The sequence below is a fragment of the Pleuronectes platessa genome, chromosome 12 (genome assembly GCF_947347685.1).
Source record: "Pleuronectes platessa chromosome 12, fPlePla1.1, whole genome shotgun sequence".
Classification (NCBI taxonomy): domain Eukaryota; kingdom Metazoa; phylum Chordata; class Actinopteri; order Pleuronectiformes; family Pleuronectidae; genus Pleuronectes; species Pleuronectes platessa.
Window position 1 is genome coordinate 10,042,855 of NC_070637.1, and position 14,023 is coordinate 10,056,877.

The 14,023-nt window shown below is 43.1% G+C and overlaps 1 protein-coding gene across 4 annotated transcripts in view; it reads left to right on the forward strand.

Moving 5' to 3' along the window:
• The window catches only part of LOC128453574 (signal-induced proliferation-associated 1-like protein 2), an 81,078-nt gene that overhangs the window by 14,347 nt on the left and 52,708 nt on the right, over positions 1–14,023 (forward strand). For 2 of the 4 annotated variants that reach the window (XM_053436546.1, XM_053436549.1), the window contains exon 1: positions 4,814–4,987. The exons of 1 other annotated variant lie outside the window; for it this stretch is intronic. The gene's annotated coding sequence lies outside the window, so the exon portion shown is untranslated. Of the gene's footprint in view, positions 1–2,750; positions 3,176–4,813; positions 4,988–14,023 lie in introns of those variants that run through there. One more of the 4 variants, XM_053436548.1, reaches the window with a different exon arrangement.

Consider the following 14,023-nt stretch of genomic DNA (forward strand, 5'->3'; position numbering starts at 1 on the left):
ACATGTCCATCTTCTATATGAATTCCTCTGTGAATAAAACAAACTACATCTCAAGTGTCTCAAGATAAACAGCCTGCCACTAAAAGGGCAATGTTTTGGTTAGATTTCCGTCTCTTTTATCATATAGAGTTATATGAACTTTGGCTGAGCCCAAAAAGTTAAGTTAATTTCCTTAAATGAGCTCAAACTCCATGAGCGGTGAAAGATGTTTTTCTTTTTTAGCGAATGTAGGTCGTCTTTGCATCTAACTGTTTGTGTAATGACTAGCCTTGGTATGTAAATTACCCATCGGGCCCGGTCGTCCATGTGCAAATGAGCAGTGTTTGTGGGACAGCGTGTTTCTCTGCAGGCCCTGCTGCACATGTGTGTAGGCTGATGAATACTTTGTCTGTTTGCTGAGATGCAGTGACAAGAACTGCTAAGTGTTACCTCCTGGGGCTTCCCACTCTTCAAATAAAACTCCTTTCCTTCCCCTCAGCTCAAATCAAAGCTGAGAACCTGCGAGCGCAGGCTGGATCAAAGGCGACCGCGCCACAAAGACCTGCACTTGCTGCCATTCATTGAGCTTGATTAAAGTCTGTCATTTCCTGCTATTAACATGCTCCTACCTCGAACCATAAACGGAGCAAAGCAGCCATCAGGAAGTGTTTAAAATGACAATGTTGTGTTTTTCCCAATTAAGGTCCCTGAAACTCAATTATGTTGCACTGTGCAAGAGGAAAAAATATATCATCAGAACTCAATTACCCCACAGAGTTGTTCTTTATTTAGCTTTTATGTGTCCGGCAAAGACTAGCTTCCTCAGAAATACTATACTTAACACATACCTGGTAATTAAACAGTGATGTTTATTTTTAGGGTCAAACACATCCTGCTCAAATGCTCCTCAATGGTTTACGGATCAGCTTTTTGTCAGTCTCCCCACAGTTAACAGATTTCAACCATAAACCTACAAAGTCACATTCTGCTTCACTGACTGCAGTTTGAGCCATGACACACTATGCTGACCCCCAAACAACTAGTATCAACAAACAGCAGCTAATCAAACACACTCACAATGGCAGCTGAAGTTTGCTTGATGCCTTCTGTAACAACACGACATTTTAACATCACAAAGACGACAGTTTACGGGCAGCTGAACTCTGCTAGCATTAGAGGAAAGGACTACTCTGTAGATGTTATCCAAAAAAAACACTAAAACTAGCTAAATAGTTGAGAATTAAAACAGAAACCCCCAAGTTGGCTGGCCAATAACAGCGGCCGATATGAGCCTTTTACAGAGATACCGCTATCTGTGTGTGTTTGCTGATAAGCACATAAATAAATTACAAATAAACAATGCTGAAAAGATATTTATTTTGTCGTACTTGTGTTTTCGTTTCACAGTTATCTTAAATAACGTTTATGGTTAACCTGTAAAAGTTCGAGCCTCAAATACTTTTTTTTTATCTGACAAATACATATCAGCTGATTTGTTGAATCAGAAATGTTTTATTTCATAATATCTGTATCAGCATCGGTTTTGGTCGGGCTTTGGATTGATTTTGTAAATATCCAGTCATTTCAGCTAAGTAAAGCATATTTAAAAGGCTTATTATTTGCTGTGTTTCATAAGAGGACATGAGCAAGAACATGATTCAGTCTGTGTTGGTGCAGCTTCATTGGCTTGTGTGTACGAGGGCTTTTGAACTCACAGCTGTTTGCCGTGAAGCACTGGAGAGTAGCGCCCTGCTGAGAAGAAGTCCTCCCTCTGAGGACTATCACAGCCTCTCCCCTCCCTCCCTTCCTCCTGTCTGTTGTTCCTGCCTCTGCTGAAGGTAAAACACACGCAGATTTAGCATATGGCATGTGGATTAAGGGGATTACCAGTCTAGGAACATCTAGTTTTGATATCCATAAGAAAATATATTTTAGGCACCAAAAACCTCCTCAATGTAGTTTTACATCTCGGTTCTCACGCTTATCTCTGGAGCTCTAGGATGAACAGGGTGTTTTTGCGTCTGTCTCTGAGCCTCTCTTCTGATTGGAGTGACGCACGGCCACGTCTGGTTCTGCTGCAAACACCTAGATCATCATCTGGCAACATCGGGTCGATGGGTTGTTACAATGTCCAGGTTCCAGGCAGGAATGGTGGAGCCCACCACCCCTGTCTTCAGCTCACTCTCCTCAGCTGCCAGACCCGATACAGTGCCAGACTTCAAGTAAACACAGAGAAACAAAATTCTTGTGTGTTGAGTGTGGGTCGACTGCATTGGAACTGTGCCTGAAGTTGGTGACAGTATATTCATGGCATCTCAAAGTAAATGTTTTCAATGTTTTTCAGGCTAGGTTTCTGAATATAGGCTGTGTGCATTTGGGTATTTCACCGTATTTATGTAGCAAACAAACCTGCTTTATAAGTTAACAGGGACATAATTTCTACAATTTGGAACACCCATGAGGGGGTCATGCTTGCTATATTTGTCAGACAGACCTTTTGTACCAGGCTGTGGTTCCTCGAACAGCGAACAGATAAGTGGATTCTTTATCTCCCGCTGCTCCAAATGTCAGCCATCGCAAGGAACTTAGAAGGTCACAGGCTTGACCTGGGCATCTTTTCCCTGCAACAATAGCTTCTCCCCCTTCCTCTCTTTTCTTGTTCTTCCTGTCAGCCAGAGAAGCTCTGAATGTCATGGTCCACCCCCTCCCCCCAGCCACCAACTCCAAGCAGTCTCTCTCCCCCCGCCACCCAGCACAGCCACCTACTTTCCCTTACATATGCTAATGCTGCAGTCTCATTCAGCTGTTGGTGGCTTTGTCGCAGGGGGAGGGAGAGGCTTGTGTGCATTAAGGGGCAGCTGTATGCATTTTACTAAATTGACTCCCCGGTGGCTGGCGGGCTCGTCCTTATTTTTACTCTTTTCTCCAGTTTCTTTTCAAACTAGTTGCTGGATAACGGTGCCAAAAGGAAGAGCTGCGGCATTGTTGTTTATTTTCCTGCCTTTCTGCTGAGACCTGTGGTGGATTTCTCTCTCCCTTGTGTGTTTATGGGTGGCTTGTACTCAACAAGTGGCTGATGGATTTAATGCACTTGGATAGCGTCTCCACATTGGGCTCATTTCCACAGTGGCTCACAGGGCTTTGTGTCCTCTGCTCGTTGGATTTATGGCTCTGATGAAAGAAGTTTCTTAAACAGGTAAGCGTGGCAACTTTTAGTGTCTACTGTTGGTCTTCTGTGGAATGATTTGTGAGGAAAAAGCTAAAATGTTTAATAATACATATAGACCTCAGGTTTATTTGTATTTGTGAGCAGAATGAGCCAATTATAAAGTGAGGAAAGGCTTGTTTTGCTGACAATGGTATGTATGAGTAGTCTAGCCTGTGGTCTGTATCAGAGGAGGCATTCTTGCATGTTTCTTTCTGGCAGACACAGAACAGAAAGTTCTTCCAAGGTGAATAAATGTGTGACTCATGGGTAGCTGCGTTCACTTCTGTCCTCCTCACTGTTATCTTCCCCTTGCATCCTCCGCTTGACTAAACCTTATTCTGTGTCAGCTGCCGAGATCCAGCTGTTGTCTAGAAGTCCAAATTGTCTCTGGTATGCCCGATTTCTGTCAGTAAAACCAGGCCAAGTGTGAACATTTATATTTGAAAAGAAAAAGAGCACCTAGGAAGAGAGAGAGCAAGAGGAGGGAGAGACGGTCCATGGCCTCGACGGATTGCGAGTATAAATTGTTCTCCCTGAATGACGTGTGTGAATGTTGGTTCTCAGTCCTAACAGTGACTCACAGTTTACCTACTTCGCTGCTCTGCTGCAGTGTTTCTCAGTGATAATCTGACAGTGTGGACTGTGACTGCCCACAGCAGAGGAGCAGAAGCATAGCCGTTTTCAGAGCTCTGGATCTGAAACCCTCACAGCTCCTTTCACACTTTGAGAGATGAGAACGCACTTCTTACCAGTTCTCTCCTGCTTGTTTTCTTTCTTTTCTTTTTCCCTGAGAGCGGGCACTCTGCTGACAGGCTGCCGCTGGTACAGAGGTAAGCAGCAGGCGGCTGGGAAGCAGCGAAGGGGGGTGTGTGTGCTGATGGAAATAGGTTGTGGTTTTATTCTGGACGCCTGCTGGGCCACTTCAACGTTCCTTGCACTCTCTGTCTCCCCGATAGCACCGAGGACCGGTTCAGCTAGGCTCAGTTTTGGAACGGGGGGGACAGATGGTCCCCTTTGGAGAGGTGCCACAGCACAGTGCTCTATGTTCACGGGGCTCCGCTGGAGCAGCCAAGAACAAACATGGTCTCCTTCTGTTGGGAACATTCAGGAGCCTCAGTCTGAGTGAGAAACCTGAATAGACTCTGGGAGCGACATCTAAAACTAAGCACGTGTATCTGGGGAGTGATACCAATGCTGGTTCTAACATAATGGTAACTGACATTCAGCTAAGTGCTCCATGATAGCACTGCAAGTCACATTTCTATTAACACGATATTCCATTAGTCAAATTAGTCAGTATTCATTAATTTTGTATATGAATGGGGACTCGCCACTTAATTCGTAGCCAAGTTTACAACATTACTTATAGCTTTTAACTCGGTGTATCACGGGTCTCTATCGGCGGAGCTTGTTCTTTGTTCTCGTGTGAACAAACAGGGAAAAATCTGTTGTCCTGTCTATTTTAATTCTCAGATCACCCTGAAACAACGAAAGGACAATAGCAGTGTGCTGCCTGGCAGGCGCTGGGCAGGTAGCCAGCTGGCAGAGCAACAGGGCAGGATACTCCCATTTTCACTGGAGCCAGGAGGCGGTCTGCCTCTCTCTCCTACACTTGATACAGCCAGCACCACCTCTGTTGAGCTGTTTTATTTGAGGCTCAGTCCGACTTAAGAACAGGGGCTCTTTTCTATTCAGAACACGACTGAACCTCTTTGCTCAACTCCACACCTTGTCAGTGTGGTTATGTGAGGCTTACATCAGCGTTATGACTGTGGTGAAGATCCCACTTGATGGATTGCTGTAAGTGATTGTGTTAATCTTGTCGTTCCAGTGTCACAGCTAATGCATTAGACGTATTTTATGTTTTCACAAGAAAATTAGTGTCGAGTGATGCTTCGACTCAGCTATAACAAAGTGATAATTTCCAGGTCTCCTAAAGCACTTAAGGAAGTTATCATGTTTGTTTAATGTGCACATAGAAAACACAACTAGGTGATTGTTTTAGTAGCATAAATGCTGCATTAATTTATTTACATACACAGCCTTGTGCCATGCTGTGATGCTCCACAATACAATCAATTACTTTGAAAGCCTCGATTGATGTTTCCAGAGCCATGAGAAATATGTACAGTCATGTTGCATGGATCAGTATACACATAATTGGATTTTCCTTGACTCCCTCTCCTTGTTGCTCACTGGCGTCCATACACAATCATTGTGTTTCAATCCACTTTCTTTTCTGGCAGACTCATTTTTCTTTGTCTGTAACAAAGCATGTGGTCGATATTATGAGATTTGAATTGTGTGTAGGAAATGAAAAAAAAGAATTCACCACTTTGCAGTTTCTGCTGGGTAAATACTCGCTACTCCCTGAACCAAGTGAACCAGGAGTTTGATCACAGGTGACCTCCATGCTTAAGACTCAGCTGTAGCAAGCACATTCCAGATGGAGCTACCGCTCGCACAAAGAGGAGCACACTCAGGGGTGCACTGGTGTAGGAAAACAGACTCGTGTTCATGTAAGCTGCCTCCAAGATAAGACAACAGCTAGAAATAACCACCAGCCCAAAACACAAAGTCCACGGCAAAGCAAACCGCTATCCTTTGTTTAATTTTATGCATGAGGGCATAACTGTTGACAGATGAGGTGTGGCGGGATGGCTGTTGGAGGGCAGTGATCGAGTCAGGTTAGCGCTGCAGCCACTGGAGCAAATATCCGACATTGTGGCTCATGACTTATCCCTTCAGCCTCTTGTATAACAGCTGTTGTCTGTCTTATATTTGTCCAAAGCTGTGCAGTTTTCCTCGGTTGTTTGCGAAGCATCTAAGTCTTATCCTGGTATGAAGCAGCTTCCTTTTAGCAGAGATTCCTGTCTGGTCCGCTCTACCCAAAGGAGAAGCAGTTGAAAGGAGTTTTATATAGATCAAAATGCAGACCGAGCATACACGGTCTCTTCTGAAGTAGCGCTCATGCCAGAAGTTAGACTCCTGCAGACTCTGGCGTGCATGTTTTATCAAGGCTGTATTCTCCTTAAATCTGTGTACCTGGGGCACTGACTGAGCATTAGTGAGTGTGGGCATTTCCCACAGTGCATTGTGAGGCCGACTGTTGGACACGATGAGACAGTGAGCGTATATGTTTACTCTGCACTGTCTGACCTCCTTTTTATCTCTTCTTCTGATTGTTCTTCTGATTGTTCTACTGCCGTTGGGTCAACTCAGGTCTGTGTGCGCTGAGATGTAAACAAAGAGCCTCTAATCGTCTCTCGCTCCCACAGAGACCGCCTCTGCTCAGCCCCTCTCTGTTTATGCAAACACACACACACACACACACACAAATACACAGTGTGTGGGTTTATGTGAGTCTGTGTGATTGTGGACATGGACCAGGTAAATTGGATCATGTCAAAATGGTCAGGGATGAAGACAAGACACTCGTCTACTTTAAGTGGAAGATTTTTGCTTAGAAACAGTAAACATGCACAGGCTGAGACGAGATTGCAGATAAGAAGTAGTAGTAGTAATAGAGACTTTCAAAAACAGAAATCTGTTTGAAAATGCCATGTAGTTATTTAGAAGTTGCTTTTGGGTGCAAATAGGAAAACAAGATCAATACATTCAAAGCAACTTGGAAAAACAGTTTTAACTTCCGCCTAGGAGTTCATATTGGTGTTGTTTGTCTGTTAGTTAGCAGGAGTATGCAAAAACTACTGGACTGGATTACCATAAAACTTTGTGAAGGATGTGGTGTGGGTCAGGGAAGAATCCATTAATTGTTGGCGGATCCACAAATTTTGTTTCACTTTCTCTGCAGCGCATTATTTAATCGTAGGCTAAGACAAGTGGATGGTAACAACCTTATGGTCTGTATTAAGAGCAAGCAAGCGGCAAATAGTGCTGCACACAGCTATACCATGCAGCAAAGGAGCAAAACAACAAGTTAGAAATCTCTTACTTTATTATGAAGGGTTTAATGAAAAAATTGTTCATCATTTAACTGGGGCAGGACAGTATAGAATATGGCGGGCCACCACAGTCTGGATAATTAGTGGGAAACTTGGCTTTGATACGCAAGATAGAACATTAGCCTTGGCAGAGGTATGAGCTCTGAAAGAACTTTCTAGTTTCATTTATATGTTCCACAAATACACAAGGATGTACCGAGATCCAAGTTATTTTACATTGAAAACTAGTAAAAAGCAGATAAGATAAGACACTCTGGTTATGTGTTATATTTGAGCATTTACTGAAACCTGATATTATCTATCCTGGGCCTGAATCTTTGCCAGAATACAAAACATAGAGTGTGCCAAATAGTCAGTGTTTGAAATATCCCTTAAATGGAATTAATACATTTAATAAATGACATCAAGCATACTTGGACTGCTTATTGCTTGTTAAACATAATGAATTGATTTTTGAATGTGATGAATGGCAGATGCTTTTTAATGGAAAGGGTCACTGTTTTTGGCACAGCTTCAAGATGGCTGGCACACATTCCCAACACTCATCTGCACCAATCTTCACTTCTGTTTACTTGTTCAGTTAAGGGAACACACACAAAGCAGCACCAGGACCAGGTCGAGATAATCTTCTTCCTCCCCATCATATGGCTGAACTATTTATGCTCCTGGAGCTGGTGCATCTATTTATAACAAATTTCATCATCAGGAGTTCTGACCTTACGTCTGCGCGACTCTGCAAGGGCGGACCTCAATTCGCACCCAACAGCGTTTCATTTCAACAGGCAAATTTGATTTCAAATTGGATATCCCAGAGCTCAAATTGACAGGAAATGAATCTTAAAAAGGAGAAGGTCTGATACGGGGCGGGGGGACTAGTGGGCCAATGGTGGATGAAGTTGAAGCTGCTGTTGACGGTGTTGATGCGATTTGGTCCGTTTGGTTTAGGACAGTCACATCTGAATATCCTCTCTAATGGATGATGCTGCTAAATTAACACCCATCACCACTAAAGTATCATTTTTAATTCTGTCGCAATCCCACTTAACCTAAATAAACATGAAGCATCTGTGGTTGTCAAATTCTCGTTCACAGCAATATAGGAGAACTAGGTTTCTTTCCACATATCAAGCTGGATAATGCAGCTGGCTGGAACTCATTTCATTGGTTTCCTTACCTCCCACTGAGGGTGTGACCCTCCATTCACACTAGCCATTAAAATCTCAGCAATACACCCTGCAGGCAATATTGGCACATTGGGCTGTTTGGTTGGTGGTCTGACCACAATAAAGGAGGAAGGAGTTAGATGATTGTGTTCTTACCGGCTCAGAAATAGTTATCAGTGCTTAATGGAAGGGGGAGGTTTGGGCAATAATAGCGGGGCTTTAGCATCAGTGCTAATTTGAGTGTCAGCTGGTGGGAGATTCCTCCCTGTTGAGAGGTTGAATTGTGGGACCAGTAGATGAAAGAGGAAGAAGCTGAATGGTGCATTTGGTTTTCTTTGGTCCATACTTTCATAGCCTCTGAAGGTTGTAGTTCAAGCGCGCACACACACACACACACACACACACACACACACACACACACACACACACACACAGTCCTGATATCCCTTTACAAGTCTTTTCTGGTTATGGTGGGACTTAGGAGAGATGGTATGCCCGGTTTCCCAGGCCCAGTAATGAACTCGCCAGGATAACATCACACAATTAATTGGTTCTGTGGTTTAATTGCTTGAATCTCTTTGAGCAAGGTTTGGCAAAACTCCCATTTCCCCCCCCCTTTTTTTGCCCACCCCTCGAATTTGAATCGTCTTCTTAACCCCACATTCTCCTTTGCAATAACCCAGTTAAGGTAAAGAAATGCTCCAGTGAAGCAGAAACAAGTGTTTTCCTCAGATTTCCAATACCACATATCTGGTTGCAGGCATACTCCTGATCTTGCTGCAAGAGTGATGAATTTAATATCTGTCCTGCCCAAAACCACTGCACATACCCCTCCCATTCCCACCGCAAGTTTGGAACAGCTGCCCACAGTACAGTATTGAAAACAGAGCTCCCACGTTGTTTTAAATTAACTCCTCAGAGGGCGAAACACTAACACTCTGTGCAGCGCAAATTTGATCGGATTTGAGTGTGGAGTGACATGGAATGTGATGCGTTGTTTTTATAATAAGTTTATTGAGGAATCAAATGTCGGGCATTGATGCATAATCAACAGGCCTCCAGGTTTATTTTCTTTCCGCTTGAGTTTTTTTCCTTCCTCTTTGTTAATCATAAACACGGTGTGACAGATTAAAATGTCTGACTGGCTGCAGCCTCTCAACATAAAGCAGTAGAAGGCCGGTAACAAAGAACTGAAATAAATGGGGCTGTGAATGCACTACGAAGTAATTGTGGATTTATTTCACATAGCAAGGCTGCCTGACTCACTATATGATGAAGTCCATGAGCTGGAAAATTGGTGTAATCATCTTGGCCTCTAACCTACACTGCAGCCTAATTTGGCTGCGGGAGGGGAGAATGACTGCATCATGGCTTGGCCTCACCTCTGGAGGTCGAGGCGTCTTGGGAACGAGTCTGGCTACCACTTCCTGTTTGCAGAGAACACAGGGGTATTAATATGACTCAATTACACAAGGCTTTATTAAAGATAATTGGCCATAATAACAGGTCTGGGTTGTCCCCAGGGCTCAGAGTGGCCCAGCAGCTTGGTTGGGGCTAAATAAACATGTTTGACTTTGACCCGAGGTGCAATTAAGTGGACATTGTGGAGGACAGCACGTTTTGGTAGAATGTGAAATTTCAAGACAGAATCATGGCTCGAATGCATTTGTATCCCTTGTAGGCCAAGTGCCTTCTTTTACCAACAACATGGTCTGGCTTAAGCTTTGCCAGTGTACTGAATAATATAACAACACGATATGTTGTTATTACATTACATTGTTATTCATGTACTGTTAGCGTACTGGCAGAAACAAGCAGCTAAATTGGGCCTGTGATGGCCTTACATATGCAAAACTTTATATTTTTGCTCAAATAATTGTGACGTCTTTGTGACATTCTGCTATTTAAAGAAACCAGTGCAACATCAGTTCCCCTACTTTGTGCAGAATAAGATTCTGAAAGGTCGAAGACGTGTCATTATGTGACATGTTTGGCTTTTGAGAGAATCACTGCGACCTGAAACCAGCCTTGTTGCCAACAAATCAGGCATGTAAAGGATTTGGCATTCCTCACACAAATATTTTTTTAAGGGCTCATGACCTCTCATGACCTGCTCGCTTTCTGAGCATGCAATATCTGGCTAATTTCCTGAAGTGCCATCAGCTCTGAGCGGATTAGTCCTGATAATTTTCACAAAATGTGTTTGGGACAGGCATTGGATAAAGCTTCAATTTAGTTTATGCATTACTGTTTCACTTAGTTTCCATAAATCTTCATTGTATTTTTTCAAGTATTAGTTCAAGTATCTAAGGGACATTTGGCTCATCTTGCAGAACTACAAGAGAGCTGCTTCCAAACCCAACAAATGGGCAGCCTGCAGCTTAGTTCAGAGGGATGTCCTTGCACAGTGACAGTATTGCGGAGTCCTAGAAGTGACTAATGAGAAGTCAGTCTGTTGAGTCTTCCAGAGCTAACTGACATCATGCCTTGTGTCCTGCTTCTGTGACATGGCCTATCAGTGATAGCAGAGCATTAATCTCAGGATGGTGTGCAGAACCTACTCGCTTTTCTGACATCCTATTAATATCTGCCGGGTCTTTAATCAGGCCACAGTGTCAAAGGATTATTTTCAGACCTGGCAGAAGTGCTGGGCCGCTCCTTTCTCGATGAACCAAGACGAAAGACAGACTCTCTAACATCAGAGACAGAATATGAGTTCATTACTTTAATTGGGGCCTATACTTCTCTCTGCTTCTCCATCCCTTCCCTCTGGTCACCAGGCCTTGTGTCTTAAACACCCATAATGGTGATGCATTACTCCTGTAATAAAGGGCTGTTAGCAAAGCAGACCGCCCACCCTCCATCTGCTGCCTCCCTTGTACCCACAGCCTCAGAGCAAAGGACAGAAAACAGCCTCCTTCAGGTCACACAGAAGATGGATGCTGCTGACCAATAGCTCATGACACACTCCCTTGGTAGAGGAGGTTGTTGGCTGGACTAGGAAAGAGGCATAGTCCAACTGTGTTCATTAATCACTGTCTTTGGGAAAGTAGCTCATACAAGGCAGGAAGGGAAAAGCAGACCAACACGTTCAGTGGTTTATGCTGTCCTGTCCTCGACATGAAATAAAGGCCAGCTCACCCTTTCCTGACCCCATGGAGCATCACAGTCTGGGAGAGGCCTGGCAGTGCGAACATAAACACACAAGTCTCCTTCTTCTGTTGTTACTGTGAATTCACTACCAGTGGGAAAGAATGGATGCAAAACTTGGCTATAATACACAGCCAGGAACGAAAGGAATGTGCAAGGATTTAAAAAAAAAGGAGCCCTTTTAACATCACTTCTCACCACACTGCACCCCTCGAACTTGTTGAGCTGAAGTCCATCATGCTGTTTTGTTGTCATGCATTGACATTACTGTGTGTCACTCTCTCTGTTCATCCTGATCTCAGTCATCCACAAAAGTCTTGGCTAGAGTGTCACCACAGATGAAGCTGTTTGCACAGGTGGCCCATTTTGCTGTCACTCTACTTGTGAGTGTGAAAAGACAGTGTTCAGTCAACGCTTGACATCTGGGTTATGGTCAACATGAGGGCTACGCTCACCTCTGCTCCCTGTCGTGTGAGAAAGTGAGTGGAGATGGATGATAGTTGACACCAATACGTCAGAAACAATACTGTCTTTTTAAAACTATTGCAGGATTTACACCACACCAGTTCTGCATAAACTTCTTGTTGTGCTCCATTATTACAGATGATTCAAGCACCAGATTAAGCTTCATGAGTTGTAGATAAACCAGTATTTGAATGTGAGAATTAATTTTGTGCAAATCAGATAATTGTTTCACTCAGAGATTAAAATAAACGTGAACCACTTTGTTTTTGTTTTTTAGATGCAGACTCTGTTAAAAATGAGTGGCTTTGGCCTCAACTACGCTGCAGCCAGTATTTTTAATCCATTATTCATAATTTGCCAACTGCAACAGACAAACATATTCTCCCCGAACAGTGCTGGTTGCTACATTATGCATTCACATGACAACACAATATCTTGCTCTCATCTCAAAGCCTTGTGTTAAATACAGTGACACAACAGACGGTTCCCTGCTTGTGAATTAAACTGCGTTCATAACCAAACCCGTCTGTATTGAGAGAGACAGGATTATGGATAGTTTGAGAGTAGACTGAACGCAGAAGGTATCATTATTAGTTTATTCCTACACATTTAGGTCATGCATGCATTAACCTCTATTTGGCCCAGGCGTAGCCGCATACTTTATTATTACAATGTTTCTGACTTGTCCCGAGAGTATTTTGTCTAGTCTGGCTTGAAGCTAATCTTGATGTGGCCCACATTTTCTTCCCAAAATAGTCCATCCTCCTCCTTAAAAGTAAATGACAGAGAAATGTAAACAGTTGTCTGGAAACAGAAGCTATCATGTTAAAGAACAGCTCACTGAGCTGAAGTTAGGTATGGGGCAGACTTAATGCACCATATTCTCATTGAAACCGTACAAAGAGAATCACTTAAACCGACCTCATCATCCTCAATGGAGCACAAAAAGACAGTACCCTGAGAGTTGGGGATGATTTGGTAACTTAAGAGGTTTCCACATGGTTGCAAGACTAGGACAAATGCTGGCACATCACCAGATGCAAGGAACAAGGAAAAGGCATTTAGGTCAACATAGAAGGGCTCACATTCCCTTTTATTGGCATGACATGGTGTGGTGTAAGCTTTCATGCAGAAGTCAGACATTGAGGAGATGAATCCAGTTTAAAACCTCACACACTTGGCCCCGGTGGAACTACAGTATACCTAATGGAATAGAATCGATTGGATAAGAATGTTGTGCTGAATTGCTCTCTTCCTCTTGGAGTCTTGTGTCCAGTGTTTGCACACTACAGTTCTTGTTAGTGTCTTAATTACATTGTTCTTGTAAAATCGTCCTGCAGCTGAGAGAGGTTATTTGACCAACAAGTGTAAATGGACGATGTTTAAGGACATCACTTATGGATTGATAAAAAAACAAAACCATATAAGTTCGCAGTACAATGTAATTCTGCTTTCCATAAGCACATTTACCTCCCTGCAAGAAGGTTTACCTTTTTTATTCCGGTTCTTTCTGTGTGGAGTTGTTTGAACAGGTTTATGTGGGTTTTCTCCAGGTACTGGATGAATGGGTGATTTCAGGCTTGTCCGAGCGTAGACAATACCTGTTTACCAAGTGAGATTGGGACCTTTGCGTCAGTAGTTAAGGTCAGGATAAGTTTTAAGCTACATTAAGAGGTAGGGTTAGGTCAGCTCAGCAGTGGTTACGGTTAGGGTTTAACTAAGTCTCCAGTAAATCAGAAAGACTATGTGAAGCCCCCAAAGGTGATAATGTGTGGGTATGTGACGTCTATAATAGAAGTAACAAAGTCATTTTTCAAGGAGACCTTGTTTTCACTCTTCTCTCTGTCCTCAGATGTTAAGGTTAATGAATAAAACTGCTCACGTAAGCCTTTATATTTTCCCAACTGACCAAGGGGAAAAGGATAAACGTGAAAACTTTCTGAAGTCACTATAGTGGAGGGCCATACGATGAGTTTCAGTGAAATTTCCAGATTTCAGTTTTTTTATTCATCACATCCAATTAACCTCATCAGGTCAGTGTTAATTTTCCAGCTAACAAACCTCTGCATATAGAAAAGGAGATATGGAATTGG